The sequence below is a fragment of the Phodopus roborovskii genome, unplaced genomic scaffold (assembly GCF_943737965.1).
Source record: "Phodopus roborovskii unplaced genomic scaffold, PHOROB, whole genome shotgun sequence".
NCBI lineage: Eukaryota > Metazoa > Chordata > Mammalia > Rodentia > Cricetidae > Phodopus > Phodopus roborovskii.
In genome coordinates this window covers 14853477-14869040 of record NW_026126461.1, presented here as the reverse complement: position 1 = coordinate 14869040, position 15564 = coordinate 14853477, and the positions used below count along the sequence as shown (strand labels likewise).

At 41.0% G+C, this 15564-nt stretch overlaps 1 long non-coding RNA gene across 1 annotated transcript; it reads left to right on the top strand.

The window, feature by feature from the left end:
- Window positions 1-6223: 6223 nt before the first annotated feature.
- On the top strand, window positions 6224-13671 carry LOC127226756 (uncharacterized). Its single transcript, XR_007834922.1, has 3 exons — window positions 6224-6362; window positions 8844-8967; window positions 13510-13671. It is a non-coding gene; the product is annotated as an uncharacterized LOC127226756 (long non-coding RNA).
- Window positions 13672-15564: the final 1893 nt, after the last annotated feature.

The following is a 15564-nucleotide window of genomic DNA, read 5'->3' as shown; positions in this document are numbered from 1 at the left end:
TAAAGTATAGACTGGCCATGAAACTCATGTGATATGATGGGAGATGTTAGTCTGAATATGTTTCTCTCATTGGTTGATGAATAAGACCAATGTTTGGCCAATGGCCAATGAGGCAGCAGGATAGGCGGGACTAGGAGAGGAGGAGGAGTCTGGGAAAGGTAGGCAAGAGAGCCCGCCAGAAGAGTCAGGATGCTGCTGGAGGAGTAACACCACGCGAGGCATTACCTGGTAAGCCACAGCCTCGTGGCAATACATAGGTCGATAGAAATGGGTTAATAATTAAGACAGAGCTAGTCAATAAGAAGTCCTAGTCATCGGTCAACAACTTTATAATCAATATAGCGTCTGCGTGTTCATTTGGGGCTGATGCGGACCTGGCTGATGGGAAGAATCATTCGTGGCAGTGATACGACCGCCATGTTCTTCCTGTTTTATGTGAAATAACATTTAATATGCCATTACTGTCAACCGAAACCTTCCCAAAGTTCTCAAATTGTCCAGGCCTGGTGGCGCATGCCTTTAATCACAAGGAAAGCAGAAGCAGGCAGATCTCGATCTCTGTGAGTTCAAAGCCAGCCTTGTCCCGTCAGTTTAAGGCTAGCCAATGCTACACAGTGAGATTCTCCCCACATCAAAAAAGTTCACATTGAGAGATTAAAATAAGCCTAGTACAAAAGTTAAATGTTGTACTTACGTTTTTAATAATCACTTTACACAATAAGTAGTAATTATGCAAATACAAGTTCAATGAGCCATGTAACTGTGTATAAGACATACTTTTCCAAGGACACACTTCGTTCTCTTTGGCAATAATCTCTTTATTTCCTTTACTCAAATATTTTTTGAAAAAGTTTTTTTCATTATTTCAACTGTATAGCTTATAAATGGAAAATGTATTCTTCTTACCTTCCCAAAGAGGAAAAATATTCTTGTCTGTTGCTCGTGTGTGTGGGGTGCATGAATACATTTATTCATGTTTGCATGTGTGTGGGAATGCATATGTGCAATGTGAGCGCTTGTGTGTTTATGTGGGTGGGGAGACCAGAAGGAGATGCTGGAACCTTCTTTGGTTGCTCTGGATTCTCTTGGCTTACGCAGCGTTTCCCAGAACCTGCTAGACTAGCTAACCAGCTTGCTCTGAGAGCCCGTCTCCAGTCCCACAGGTGGGATGGATGTCGGGGCAGCCCAGATTTTATGTGTGGGTGTGAATTCACACTCTGGTTCTCACACTGGTGCAGCAAACCCTTCATCCACTGAATCATCTCCCTGGCCTGGAAAATACTTTTAACCTAATGTAAGTTCTAATGATAAAGACACTTGTGAAAATTCCTTTAAAAAATAGCTTTATGTGGGACCTTATAGTCTTTCCACAGGCCCTTTAGTGCCTTTCAAACCTTAACTAAATTTAACAGGTGAGAAAATGCATCTTATCGTGTACATTTGCAATTTTTAAGTCTTTATTTGTCTCTTGGCTCATTGGTGATAAACCATCTATATAAGGAGAGAGGTTTGCTAAGTAATTTGAACCAGTTGGTTATAATTAGGAATGTCACGCAAAAAGAGGCACTTGTCTCAAAGTTTAAAACATGTTTTGATGACATACGTACAATAAGATATCAAGCTGCATAAAGAGCATTGATCCTGAAGAGTTATGACATGCTTGACCGCTGCCTGTGTGATGTAGATGTCTGTTTAGCTTTTCTAGACCACCATTTGCTCATTGGAAAAAAAAAAAAGCTGTGTTCATGATCAGGATCGTCATCACCACCATTATTTCTATCAGAGCTGCTGCCTTAACGGAACAGATAAAATTGTACTTTGTGAATGAAGAGACATAAAACACAGACATCGGCCACTGAAAATGTGTTGAAGGATTCGCTCTAGCCTAGGCAGTTCGCAATGGCTTCCAGCCGAGACTGTGGCTACACGGAAGGAAGGAACGCAGCGATCTGAGTGTTGTATCTCTTAAATCTGGTCTGCGCTATCTGCATGCTACACAGATGCTTTGGCTCAGGGGAGGCCACTGTAAGTTTCCGTGCTGGGGCTCTTGAAGAACAAATCTGTTCACCCTTGGAAGCAACGGAGGTGTGCTGCTACCAGGGGCAGAGCCGACAGTTTCAAGGAACGGATCCATCTGCCCGGAGTGACATGCGCAGTCACTCAGCCTTTCTGTACCATTTCCACTTTGTAGAACAAAAGACCTAAATTCTATTTCAGCTCTATCCGTGTGATTCTCTAAGGGGACTATAACACATTTGGGGCTGTCAGGTTTATTGCCTTTCTTTTTCTTCTCCAATTACTTCATAATATACAGACTATAAAGGATAGTGGAACCACAGCGCTCCTAAATCACCGGTGGCTTGTCTAATCAGCACTGATTCATGGTGTGATTGCAACCCTAAAGTTCCCTAGTTTCCACCCAATTTCTCCAGTGTGGTATTTCTCAGCCAGCCTCTCCAGTTCAGTTGAGCATCTGCCCATTCAATACCCATTTTGTTCCTTACTTTGGGGAATGAAAGAGGAAGAAGACGATGCAATAGAATGTAAAAGCTGCAGTAGTGGCCATTTTTCCTCCTGTCTTTATTGGTGCTATATTACAGCCCAGGATTTATCGATCTATCCATCATCTCTTATGTTCCGATTATACTGAAAGGTCCATCCACAGCCTGTGTTGGCCACTGTAAAATACTTTATGTGTAATGTCTATAGAAATGAGTGCAGGCTGTTGCAAGACCAAAGCTAGAGCTGCTTTAAAAATCCTGTAGAATTTGCATATTATTCGATACACAATATGGATTTTGGTTTTACCTACGAATAGAAAACTTCCTTTCCTTGCTACTGGTCACAGATTCTTCTTTTAACGTCCTTTTAAGTGACCCAGACACACAGTTCCCACCAACTTCGGCAAGCAGTACACTTTTATTAGCTTTGCAATCCCAGAGCCCCATCTGCAGGACTGATTTTCTGTCCCGTGCTCAGTGGCAGAGCTGAATTTTCTAAGCATAGCTGTCGCATCGTAACAATAGCATAGTTCTTTGGATTTTAAACCTAGTTAAAGTGGAGCAGACCCTTTATTCGATAGTATTGTCTAAAGTATAAGTAGTTCCCTGAAAAGCAGTAGATACATCAGTTTGATATTCCGACGTGATTAATGGTTTTCCTCTCACACATAAGCATGACAGCATTTGGTTGACACATTTGTACTAAGAGGTCTTTTCATGGCAACGTCACCGTCCCCTAAAATGACCGAAAACAGGACAAAATGTCTCATCTGAGCAGCCACAGCAGAGCCCACACCTCCAAGCTCATCTCTGTTGTAAAGGCCCCATCGGTCACCCAAAGGTAATGCTCTATAGTCTATAAATGCCACGGTGTGCAAGCTGCAGGCGGCAGTCTGAAGCTGGGCAGCAATCAAGAGGGAAGGAGAAGTCACTGGAAGTAGTAAAAGAAAAGAAAAAGAAGAAAAAAAAAAAAGAAAAGAAAAAGAAGAAAAAAGGAAGGTAGGCAGGCAAGCGGAAATGGATGGAGAAATATTCTCCGAAGTTACCAAATTGTCATGGAGTAGGACACTCGCTTTTTTTCTTTTTTTGGGGAATGTGTTTGTATACATGCTCGCGTGTATGCAGGGGTGTGTCCGTGTGTGTGGGAGCCGGGGGATAGCACCTGGCATCTTCTTGCCTCTGTCTACCTCCCATTACTGAGGTTACTGATGAAAACCTTTGTTCCCAGCTTTGTTGACTGCTGGGGATCCGAACTCAGGTCCTCATTCTCATGTAGCAGACATTTCACAGGCTGAGCTGCCTCCCAGCCACACCTCTTTTCCATCTCAAAGCCGTCACAGCCTGGCAGTTTCAAAATGAAGTAATGCGTGATTATGAGAAGAAAAGAAAAGTCCGTCTTAGTTTTTATTAGATCAAACATGTATATAATCATTCTGCCAGAGTGTCGAAATGCTTCTAAGCATTTGGTAATCTCTGTGCTCTTGTGGACGGCTTGTGAGCAGCGTTTGTCTCCCAACCATGTTAGACCCAGTCAGTGTAAAGACAGCAGCAGACTTTGTGGCATGTGGTTAGTATCAGGGCTGTTCTTTCCTGGTCTGTGTTGGGTTGAACCACGTGATTACGTTATTACATTAAGTCTTTTCTTTTGATAATGCCAAGGCCTGTTAAGCCAAAGGTCAAGAGGAGGAGCATGCATCTGCCAGAGACAGCATGGGTTATTCCTTGGTGGAGGGAGAGAGGAAGGAGCCCGGGCTTCCTGGGGGAGCTGTGGAATGCTTCAGCATGAGAGAGCTGAGTGCATTTAGACCTCCTGAGACCCAGGAGCGCCTGAGGAGCAGCGGTCCTCCTTAGATTCTCCAGTTCAAAAGCGGGGACGACTTTACGACTGGGTATTCAGTGGTTTTGGTTTTGTCTGTGCTTAAGAATGAAGATTGTTAAATGGCTTTTTAGAAATCATGGTCTTGTAGTACTTACTGTCCAAGCCATGTAGTTTGTGCTTACATCAGGCAGAGCAAAATGACCCGACCGTGTCAGACCCACCCATAGTAAGTGACAGCGTGTAGACAGTGAGTAACCCTGAGTGTAGACAGCGGAGGCTGCTTTTTCTCATTCTCCGTGGTGTGTGAAAATGACATCTTACAAAACTGAAATAAACCATAGGTCTTGTTCATAATCCCAAACTTTATCTTTGTATTACGTTATTTATTTATTTTTTTGAGATGGTATCTCCCTAAATTCCCAAAGGTAGCCTCAAGTTTGCCTTTCTCCTGATTCAGCCTCTCTTGTTGTGGGGTCACAGGCTTTGGTCACACAGCGTACCTCCTAGTGTTTTCTTTATTATGTGTTAGCACACACACATACACGCATGCACGCACACATGCATGCACACACACGTAACATATTTATATATTTATATATGACATAATATTTCTATAGATATAAATATACATGCTTACTTAATAGTCTTTGTAGCCATATAGTATCTGTGATCTAGGAGAGTATTGCTTTAATTTAATTGGCTAGGGCATCTCAAAGTTTCACAACCGATCTCTGTCTGTATTTATGTGGACTTGAAACCTGAGGACTGTCAGACACACGGCTGAGAAACCTGAGGCTGTTGAGACAATTTCATTTATGTGGCCTTTACTTTTTGAATGGGCTCCACCACAAAGCGGAAAATTGAGTTATGTGTGCATTTGCCGAAGTCAGCATGTCTCAGTCCAATGCCCTGCATTATCTCAGAAGACAGCTTCTCCGTGGGATAGTGTAACACTCCAAATGTGGCTTTGCTTACAGTGTCTTTTCTGATGGCCAGCAGGCTTCTGCACAGCCTGACTCTAACCATTCTCTCTACTCTCTATCTGACTACCCCCAACACAGAAAGGATAGACACACTTCCAAAGAACACGACTAAACAGCTTGCCAGAAACTCGAGAGTTTTAATTTGAAATTTTATATGAGCCTCCAGCTTTTAAAGAAGACACAACACAAAGGCTATCTTTAAATTTGGCTACCCTATTTTATATAGTAACTGAAGACAATGGAGCTCTTTGGATTAGAACTACTTCTGATCTCAGTACATAGAACAAGGCGTTATCTTTGGCCAAAATAAATAAATAAATAAATAAATAAATAAATAAATCTGAGAGTGTTATATTATCACAGTAGCAGAGCAATTATTTAATGATATTTAATGACCCTGGCAGGCAACACTGGAGAGAAAAAAAACCTAAAGCTTCTTTGTATCTGAATTTGTCTTTTAAACATAGTTGCTTAACAGGCATTGGCAGTGTTCTGTAAGACATGCATTTGGTTGTTAATGAAGAGGAACCCACACCTCAGAGCCTGGTTTGTCACTAGATCTTTGCTTAAATTTACCCTGTTGCCTTTTGATCAGCTGCTGTGAAGAAGGGAGACACACAGGGTCTGGGAATTGTGCATCCAATAGTGGCCCTTCAGAGGATCTGGAAATCGCAGCACATGGATTTGTGGAAAAAAATATAAACTTACATAATGAATACATATATTTATTATAAAAAGCTTCTGCCGGCCACGCATACCTAATAGAAATATTTGTAAATGACTTCACTTAGTAAAGCATGAAGTGTAAGTGAATATTCACTTTGATTTTTGTATTTAAGATGTATTTTCGAGTCTTTGCGGGTTAAGGGTGCCTTGGCAGCCTGCCTCCATGTTGTCGTTTCAGGGGTGTTTCCAGCCGAATGAGGGGGGCTACGAAGTCAACCACCTGCTCTGGCACTGCGTGGCCGCCTGGTCTTGTGTGCAGAACAATAGTCCTCAGCTGAACGAAGTGCTTGAACATCTCCTCTTCCACAAGAAGCAGCTTCAAACGAAATGCTGGTAAGGGCAATTCCATAAATCCGGAGTGACTCAGAGAGACCTTTGCTCTGACATGTTAATCACGGCTCAGTTGACTATGAATCCACTTTATAGTTTCGGCTCCAAAGACAAAGGCGGCGTGCATATTTTTTATTGGTTGTATCAGTGAGTTGTTGCAGTCCCTGTTGTCTTGTTTTGCTGGATGCTCTGTGTAGTTTGTCTCTATTAAATGAAATGTTACAGATAAGAAATTCATCCCCGTGTTTAAGACAGTTCCTTACTTCTCATGTTGTTAGATTCCCAACAATGAAGTCATCTGTTATGTATTTGAAAGGAATGTATCAATACTATTTTCTCTGTGCTTTTCAAAGAGATATACAAGAAAATTGAATCTCAGGAAGGGTTAGCTTCTTCTAGTCCATGTGTTAATTTAAGAAGGGACATAGTTGTCCCATAAGAGCAGGCTGGGTTCAGTGGAAGGAAGGCTGTAGGTTTTTATACATTGACCAGTAATAATGATCTATATTTGTGAAGTTCAGTGTTCTGTGTGTGTTTCTGTGTATTCCATGGGTACATGTACCCCTTTTAAAATACATTCATCTGTTGGACAATGGTGGCCCACACCATTGATCCCAGGATTAGGAGGCAGAGGCAGGTGGATCTCTGATTTCAAAGCCAGCCCGGTCTGCAGAGTGAGTTCCAGAGTAGCCAGGGCTACACAGAAAAACTCTGTCTTGACAAACTACAGAAATGATCCCTGAATGTATAGTCTTGAAATTCTGTCTTGAAAAGCCAAAAACCCAAACCAAACCAAACAAAAACACCAAATCAAATAAAATCAAACCAAACCAAAGATCCAAAACCAAAACAAAAAACCAGAAAAGCCAAAGAAGAATGTTGTGTCAAGCCTTTGTCTTTTCAAGTTGGGTTATTTGTTTGCTTGATCTTGAATTGTTTGCGTTCCTCATTTATTTTAGATATTAATTCGTCAGATGCATACTTTTCCTCCACATATGAGTTCTCTCTCTCTTTTCCCCTTCCTCCCCCTCTTCCTCTTCCTCTCTTTTCTTCTGTTTTTTTTTTTTTTTCGTTTGACAGAGCCCCGGGTAGCTTAGTTTAGCTCAGTCTAGGCTGGCCTTGAACCTAGAGACTAGAACAAGATCCTCAGAGTCCTAGTAGAGGATGTTTCCCAAGTCATCACTGCACTGTAAACTGGTAACTGCCTGCGCCATCCAAATCTTTATTTCTTTTTTTCTGGGTGGATGTGAGGATGGTCACATAAGGTAGGAAAAGTCATGCGTAGTGTTGCAGAGGACAGGGTAAACCGATCAAATTGTCATCAATGACCGCAAATCATAGAAGGGACATAGCAATTGTCTTAATATTGCCAAATCATTTCTTGATTTTTTTTTTTTTCATTTTAAGAAAGTCCCGAGGTCTGAAAAACTCTACCCGGGTTTTTACAACTGTTATTGTCTCCTAAAAGACATTCCATTTTTGACTTTTTATAACCTATCTTACTAGCATTAATCGATTGCAGAGCTTAATGTAGAACATTGTTGACTTTTCGTAGGAGCACAGGAAGTACATTGCTCTCCCTCAATCTCTTCACCCCCACCCTGCTGGCTCCCATCTCTTTCCCACAGAGGACCCGTTCGGTGCTTTCCATCTTCATGTCTTTTGGGGACATCTAGATTCTGCATATAAGGGAAATATGGACACTTGCTGAGCCTGGCTTAGTTCACTTAACATTGAGTGTTTTCGTAAGGAAAGAATGAAGAGCAGACCCTAACCTTAAAGACAGATGGCACAGTAGTGAAATTCAAGCATACTTGTTAAAGTCCTGGATATAAATTTTTTAACACTTGAAGCCAAGGCAATAAGCAGCTCTATAGGCAGGCAGCTTTAGATTTGCTGCCTCTTAACTCTCTTTCTGCCTGTTTCCATTTCAGTCAGGGGAACTGGAAACAAGGGTGTGAAATGTAAGACTTCTGAAAACCTCATTCCCTATGAACATGAAGGCTGACAGCTTCCATTATAAATTCCCACTTACATAACGTTAAAAAAAAGCTAGCCTATGACCTTACTCGTTTTTGAATGAAATATATATTTTATTTAGAGACTTACATGTCACGGGGTTTAGGGAGTGTTTACCTAGTTTGCCCCTTGTTCTGTGAGCTTGGAAAGAAAACATCCTTCAGATTAACCCCACTGAAGGAAGAAGCTAGAGGCCCTTGTGAGGGCCTGCAGGTTCCCTGCAGAGTTACAGCCCACGGATGCTGTATCAGGCAGGATCTACGAGCAGATGGGGAGGGGAGGATGCATAGTTCTTATTATGCCAACCCTGAGTCCAGTATCTTAAATTCATGCCAGAATCTTTCACTATAGAAAATAAATATACTTGATAACCCAAACCTTCATTCCTTTTGGCTTCAAAGGTTTTTCATTAAAATTGATTATTGTTATTTTTATTAAAGTCTTTGTCACTTGTTCACAATCCAGGTTGGATTCAACGCTGGCATTGTTGGTTCTGGGGGAGGCTGCTAAGTTGAACATGGCCTGCTTGAAGACTCTGATGGATCTAGTGAAAGATTTTCTTCTGAGCATCTTCTCTGTTCAGAGCCAGGTAACACCTTGTAGTTGAGATGTGAAAAAGATCTGCCTGGAGGCATGCTTTATGCTTTTCATCACATAAATTATACGCACGTGTGTGTGTGTATGTCTGTGTATATATATGTGTGTGTGTGTATGTGTGTATGTCTACGTATATGTGTGTGTGTGTGTGTGTGTGTATTTGTTTTCTTGATATTTTTTAATTTTAAATTTGAAACAAGCATGGTTTACATGTCAATCCCAGTTCCCTCACCTTCCCATCCTCTCCTGTTCCCTCCACCAATCCCCATCCCATCCCCTTTCTTATCCCCAGGGAGGGTGAGACCTTCCATGGGGATCTTCAAAGTCTGTTGTATCATTTGGAGCAGGGCCTAGGCCCTCCCCCGTGTGTCTAGGCTGAGAGAGTATCCCTCTGTGTGGGATAGGATCCCAAAGTCCATTCGTATACTAGGGATAAATACTGATCCACTACCAGAGACCCCATAGACTGCCCAGTCTTCCTAACTGACACCTATGTTTAGGGGGTCTGGGTCTGTCCTAAGCTGGTTTCCCAGCTTTCAGACTTTGAGCTCCCCCTTGTTCAGGTCAGCTGATTCTGTGTGTTTCTCCAGACTGGTCTTGACCCCTTTGCTCATCAAAGGGATTGTAGGCTTGTAATCTTTTGCTCTATGCATAAAAAAATATATGAATGAGTATATACCATGTTTGTCTTTTTGTAACTGGGTTACTTCACTCAGGACGGTTTATTCTAGTTCAATCTATTTGCCTGTGAATTTCAAAATTCCATTGCTTTTTCCGCTGAGTAGTACTCCATTGTGTAAATGTACCACATTTTTTCCATCCATTCTTCAGTTGAGGGGCATCTAGGTTGCGTTCAGGTTCTGGCTATTACAAATAATGCTGCTATGAACATAGTTGAACAGATGACCTTGTTGCATGAATGTGCATCCTTTGGGTATATGCCTAAGAGTGTAATTGCTGGATCTTGAGGTAGACTGATTCCCATTTTCTTGAGGAACCACCATACCGATTTCCAAAGTGACTGTACGAGTTTGCACTCCCACCAGCAGTGGAGGAGTGTTTCCCTTTCTCCACATCCTCTCCAGAATAAACTGTCTTTGGTGTTTCTAATTTTAGCCATTCTGACATGTGTAAGATGGTATCTCAGAGTTGTTTTGATTTTCATTTCCCTGATAGCTAAGGATGTTGAGCACTTTCTTAAGTGTCTTTCAGCCTTTTTGATTTTCGCTATTGAGAATTCTCTCTTCTGTTCTGTACCCCACTTTTTAATAGGGTTATTAGGTGTTTTTGTGACTAGTTTCTTGACTTCTTTGTATATTTTGGAGATCAGCCCTCTATCAGATATGGGGTTGGTAAAGATCTTTTCCCAATCTGTGGTCTTGTCAACTTATCCTTTGCCTTACAGAAGTTTCTCAGTTTGAGGAGGTCCCATTTATTAATTGTTGATCCTCAGTGTCTGTGCTACTGGAGTTATGTTCAGGAAGCAGTCTCCTATACCAATTTGTCCAAGGGTACCTCCTACTTTCTCTTGTAAGAGGTTCAGTATGGCTGGATTTATATTGAGGCCTTTGATCCATTTGGACTTGAGTTTTGTACATGGGAATAGACATGGATCTACCTGCAGTCTTCTACACACCATCATCCAGTTGTGCCAGCACCATTTGTTGAAGATTCTTTCATCCCCCCCATTGTATACTTTTAGCTGTTTTGTCAAAAATCAGGTGTTCATAGGTGTGTGGGTTAATGTCAGGGTTTTCAATTCAATTGCATTGGTCTACCTGTCTATTTTTGTGACAATACCAGGCTGTTTTCAGGACTACAGCTCTCTGTAGTACAGCTTAAAGTTGGCAATGGTGATGCCTCCTGAAGTTCCTTTATTGTATAGGGTTGTTTTGGTTATCCTGGGTCTTTTGTTTTTCCATATAAAGTTGATTATTATCCTTTCAAGGTCAGTGAAGAATTGTCCTGGGATTTTAATGGGGATTGCATTGAATTGTAGATTGCCATTTTTACTATGTTTATCCTGCCTGTCCAAGAGCATGGGAGATCTTTCCATTTTCTGGTATCTTCTTTAATTGCTTTCTTTAGAGCCACAAAGTTCTTGCTATATAGGTATTTCACTTGTTTGGTAAGCGTTACCTCATGATACTTTATGTTGTTTGTGGCTATTGTAAAGGGTGATGTTTCTCTGATTTCTTTCTCTGTCTCTTTGTCGTCTGAAAGAAGGGCTACTGATTTTTTTTTAGTTAATCTTGTGTCCTGCTAGTTTGCTGAAGGTGTTTATCAGCTGTAGGAGTTCCCTGGTAGAGTTTATTGGGTCGCTTACGTAAACTATCATATCATCTGCAAATAGAGACAGTTTGACTTCTTCCTTTCCATTTTGGATGCCCTTGATCTCCTTTTGTTGTCTTATAGCTCTAGCTAGAACTTCAAGTACAATATTGAAGAGATATGGAGAGAGAGGGCAACCTTGTCTTGTTCCTGATTTTAGAGGAATCACCTTAAGCTTCTCTCCATTTAGTTTGATGTTGGCTCTTGGTTTGCTGTATATTGCTTTTATTATGTTTATGTATGTTCCAGTTATCCCTGATCTCTCCAAGACCTTTATCATGAAAGGGTGTTGAATTTTGTCAAAGGCTTTTTCAGTATCTAGTGAGATGATCATGTGGTTTTTCTTTTTCGGTCTCTTTATATGTTGGATGACGTTGATAGATTTTCATATGTTGAACCATCCCTGCAACCCAGGGATGAAGCTTACTTGGTCATGGAGGATGATTTCTCTGGTGTGTTCTTGGATTTGGTTTGCCAGTGTTTTATTGCCAGTATTTTTGCATCAATGTTCATGAGTGATATTGGTCTGTAGTTTTCTTTCTTAGTTGTGTCTCTGTGTGGCTTGGATACCAAGGTGATTCTGGCCTGGTAGAAAGAGTTTGGTAATGAACCTTCTGTTTCTATTGTGTGGAATAATTTGAGGAGTATTGGTATTAGCTCTTCCTTGAATTTCTGGTAGAATTCTGCACTGAAGCCATCTGGCCCTGGGCTTTTTTTGGTTGGGAGGCTTTTGATGACTGCTTCTAGTTCATTAGGGGTTATAGGTCTATTTAAGTTGTTTATCTGTTCTTGACTTAATTTTGGTAAGTGGTAGTTATCCAGAAATTTGTTCATTTCCTTGGAATTTTCAAATTTTGGGGAGTATAGGTTTTCAAAGTATGACCTGAAAATTGTCTGGATTTCCTCTGTGTCCGTTGTTATGTCCCCCTTTTCGTTTCTGATTTTGCTGATTTGCATGTTCTCTCTCTGGTTTTTGGTTAATTTGGATAAAGGTTCGTCTATCTTGTTGATTTTCTCGAAAAACCATCTCTTTGTTGCATTGATTTTTTTTTTTTGTATTGTTTTCCTGGTTTCTACTTTATTGATTTCAGCCCTCAAATTGCAACACTAAGTTTCCAGGCATGTGGGTGCTGGGGATCTGAACTCAGGTCCTCAGGTTCACACCGAGTTACCTCACCTCCAGTGGCCTCATTTCCTTTCCTATAAACTTTCCTATGAGTCTGTTGCTATGAACAGTTTTGATGGGAGACATGATTCTGTAAATATGTTTCTCATACTGGTTAATGAATAAAGCACTGTTGGCCAATAGGAAAGGAAGACAGGGGGGACTAGGAGACAAGGAGGAAAGAGGAAGTAGTAAGGAGGAGTCAAGATGGAGAGTCTGGAGAGAGCTGGATGCCAGCCGGCTCTCCGGTTAGAGCACATGGAAATAGTAGATTAACAGAAATGGGTTAATAATTAAGACAGAGCTAGCTGATAAGAACTAGTACCTGGCCAACAGCATTATAGCAAATACAGAGTCTCAGTGTGTTAATTGGGGCTGGCGCGGCGGTGGGACCAGACCAGCGGTGGGAGGAAAAGCCTTACTCCCTACACAGTTTCTTGGGACACATTTTTAAATTTTGTTCAACAAGTTGTAATATTTTTGTATTTCTATGAATATGAAAGTTACACACACTAGAAAAGATGCTTTCCAACATTATGTTGAGAGTATTATATCTTTTAATGTATTTTTTGGGAACTTCATGCACATAAATAGTCCATTTTTACCAAATCCATCTCCTACTTCCATACCACTTTCTCCTCCCAATTTAATATAGTTTTCTTTTTAGCCCTCTGAGAACACTCAATGCTGCCAGTATGTGGATGTGTATAAGGCTATCCATCGGACAACCACTTGAGCAATATATCAGGCTCACCCTCAACGGATTAATTTATCTTCCATTGATTACTAAAGAAATTGAATGTTTGTTGCTTAACATATTTTTAGTTACTTAAATTTGTGAGCTACTTTTTAATAAAACATACCCATCCCAAAGTAAGTTTTAATGAATACATTTTACAAATTTTAATTGGTTTTATTACAACTGCATAAACTTTGAATATATATATATTTTGTTATCATCCTACTACACATATGGTTTCTAGGTCTGATGGACTGTACTTGGTTTTTCTAGTGCATCCTTTCGGGATTTCGTTTCAGGAAGAGAACTATCAGGCACATGAACTTCCCTGGGCCTCTGATGTCATCTTCTCATATACAACAATTATTTCAGAAGTGTGTTTGTACGCAGCTACCTCTTATCTGAGGAAAACGGCTTTGATTGGGTTCTGTGACTGTACAAGTTCGCAGAAGGAGACTTTACCCCTGGACAAGTCAGAAAAGCAGTCAGAATTAGAGGGGACGAGCATTTTAAGTCTTCTGAAATATTTCTCCTCCAAGATCTCTGTTAACTGTAAGTAATGTACTTTCCATGGCTAGTACTTCCTAAGTGTCCTTCCTTGCCTTCTATGTGTAGCAACAACTTTTCACAAAATGCTTACATGTAAATGTGGAAAATAGCTTTCAGTTCAGCAAGACTTCCTGGGGACAGTGCTCTGTAAAATGGACTTTTAAAAATAAAAGTCAATAATTGTAAGACAGATGATATGTAAAATAAGCTCAGTAGGTTTCTTGTTTCGGTGATGCAACCTGCAAAGTTAAGATGGCGGAGGCGACTGTGGAATGGGCTGCTCTGCTCTGTTCACTCTGTTCCTCCCTGAGGAGTTTTCTTCTCTGTTATTGTAAGTAGCTGCTCTTTCTCTCCCCCTCTCCCTCTCTCTCTTTAATCACTCTGTCCTCATAGTCATCATCAACAACAACAATAGCAACAATTACTATTACTATTACATTTTGCTACAGGGTTTCAGTTAGCCAGAAATTGGCCATCTTCCTGTCTTGGCTTTCCCATCCTGGAGTTCAGGCTTGTGTCCGTACATTCAACTTCTACTCATTGTACATCTCAGTGTGGTTCACTTTTCACCCCTGACTCCATGCCTGCCTTGAATGCCAAATCTAAAAATAATCTTAGCGCTTCGATTCCCGAGACTAACAGAAGCACTGGTGTGTCCTTGTAAGAGGGAACCTGATTTGAGAAGTCCTTTCAGGCTGACTGACCCTCACAGGTCTAATGAGAGTCGCCAGCGGGCATAACTGTTCAGTCTGTTGTTGGTGTGACACTGCCCTCTTATGACTGAGCCTAGAGAGCCACCTCATAGTTATGTATCTTTCCTCAGAACCATAATTTACGGGTGCAGCATGAGCTATGCTTAACGTGATTTGGGATAGAGAGATTTCACTGGCACACTTTAAGATTTCCCTCTTCAAACCTGGCTGATAGTGTTTTTTTTTTTTCCTCCTATTTTTCTTCCATGCAATATATTCTGATTATGGTTTCTGTCCCTCAGTTCCTCCATGAGCCTCCCCACATCTCCCCTGTTTTAAAATCCTTCTCAGTACACCATGCTTCAGTTAACAAATTGGGTCCTATCATTTTTGAGTCCGTATGCTTCACCTGATGGGAGATGTCATTCTGTAGATATGTTTCTCTTATTGGTTAATGAATAAAGCACTGCTGGCAAATAAGAAGGCAAGATAGACAGGACTAGGAGACAAGGAGGATTCTGGGAGATGTAGTAGAGAGGAGATTCAAGATGTAAAGACTAGAGAGAAGAGGTCCGGACCCTCTCTCCGGTAAGACAAGACCATGTTGAAACACTTAGGTGAATAAAAATGGGTTAATATTTAAGACAGAGCTAGCCGATAAGAAACACTAGTAGCAGGCCAACAGCTTCAAATCTAATACAGCATCTCTGTGTGTTATTTGGGACGAATGTGGCGCTGGGACCAGGCTGGCAGGAAAACTGCTCGAAGCATTCACCTTTTCTCATTTTTCAAGATTATTTTTGTCGTAGGTGTCAGTTCTAAGCAGGTCTTTATTATTTTATACACAGTTATATTTCTCCAGTGCTTGTAATACTGATAAAGTTTAGAGATTGCGTACACCCATATTGGTATTCACATTTCTAATTAGTCTTCTTCTCCTATAGCAACTCAATATATGTTATTTTAATCTGCCATGAACAAAGTCTTCTACAGACCATAGGCTTTTATTCCCATGTTGTCTTGTGCAGCTTGGCATGCCTGATCTCCGTGTCAGTGAGTCCAGACACAGTGTCTTCAAGCGGGGAACCTTTCCTCAGAGGATGACTCTTAGAC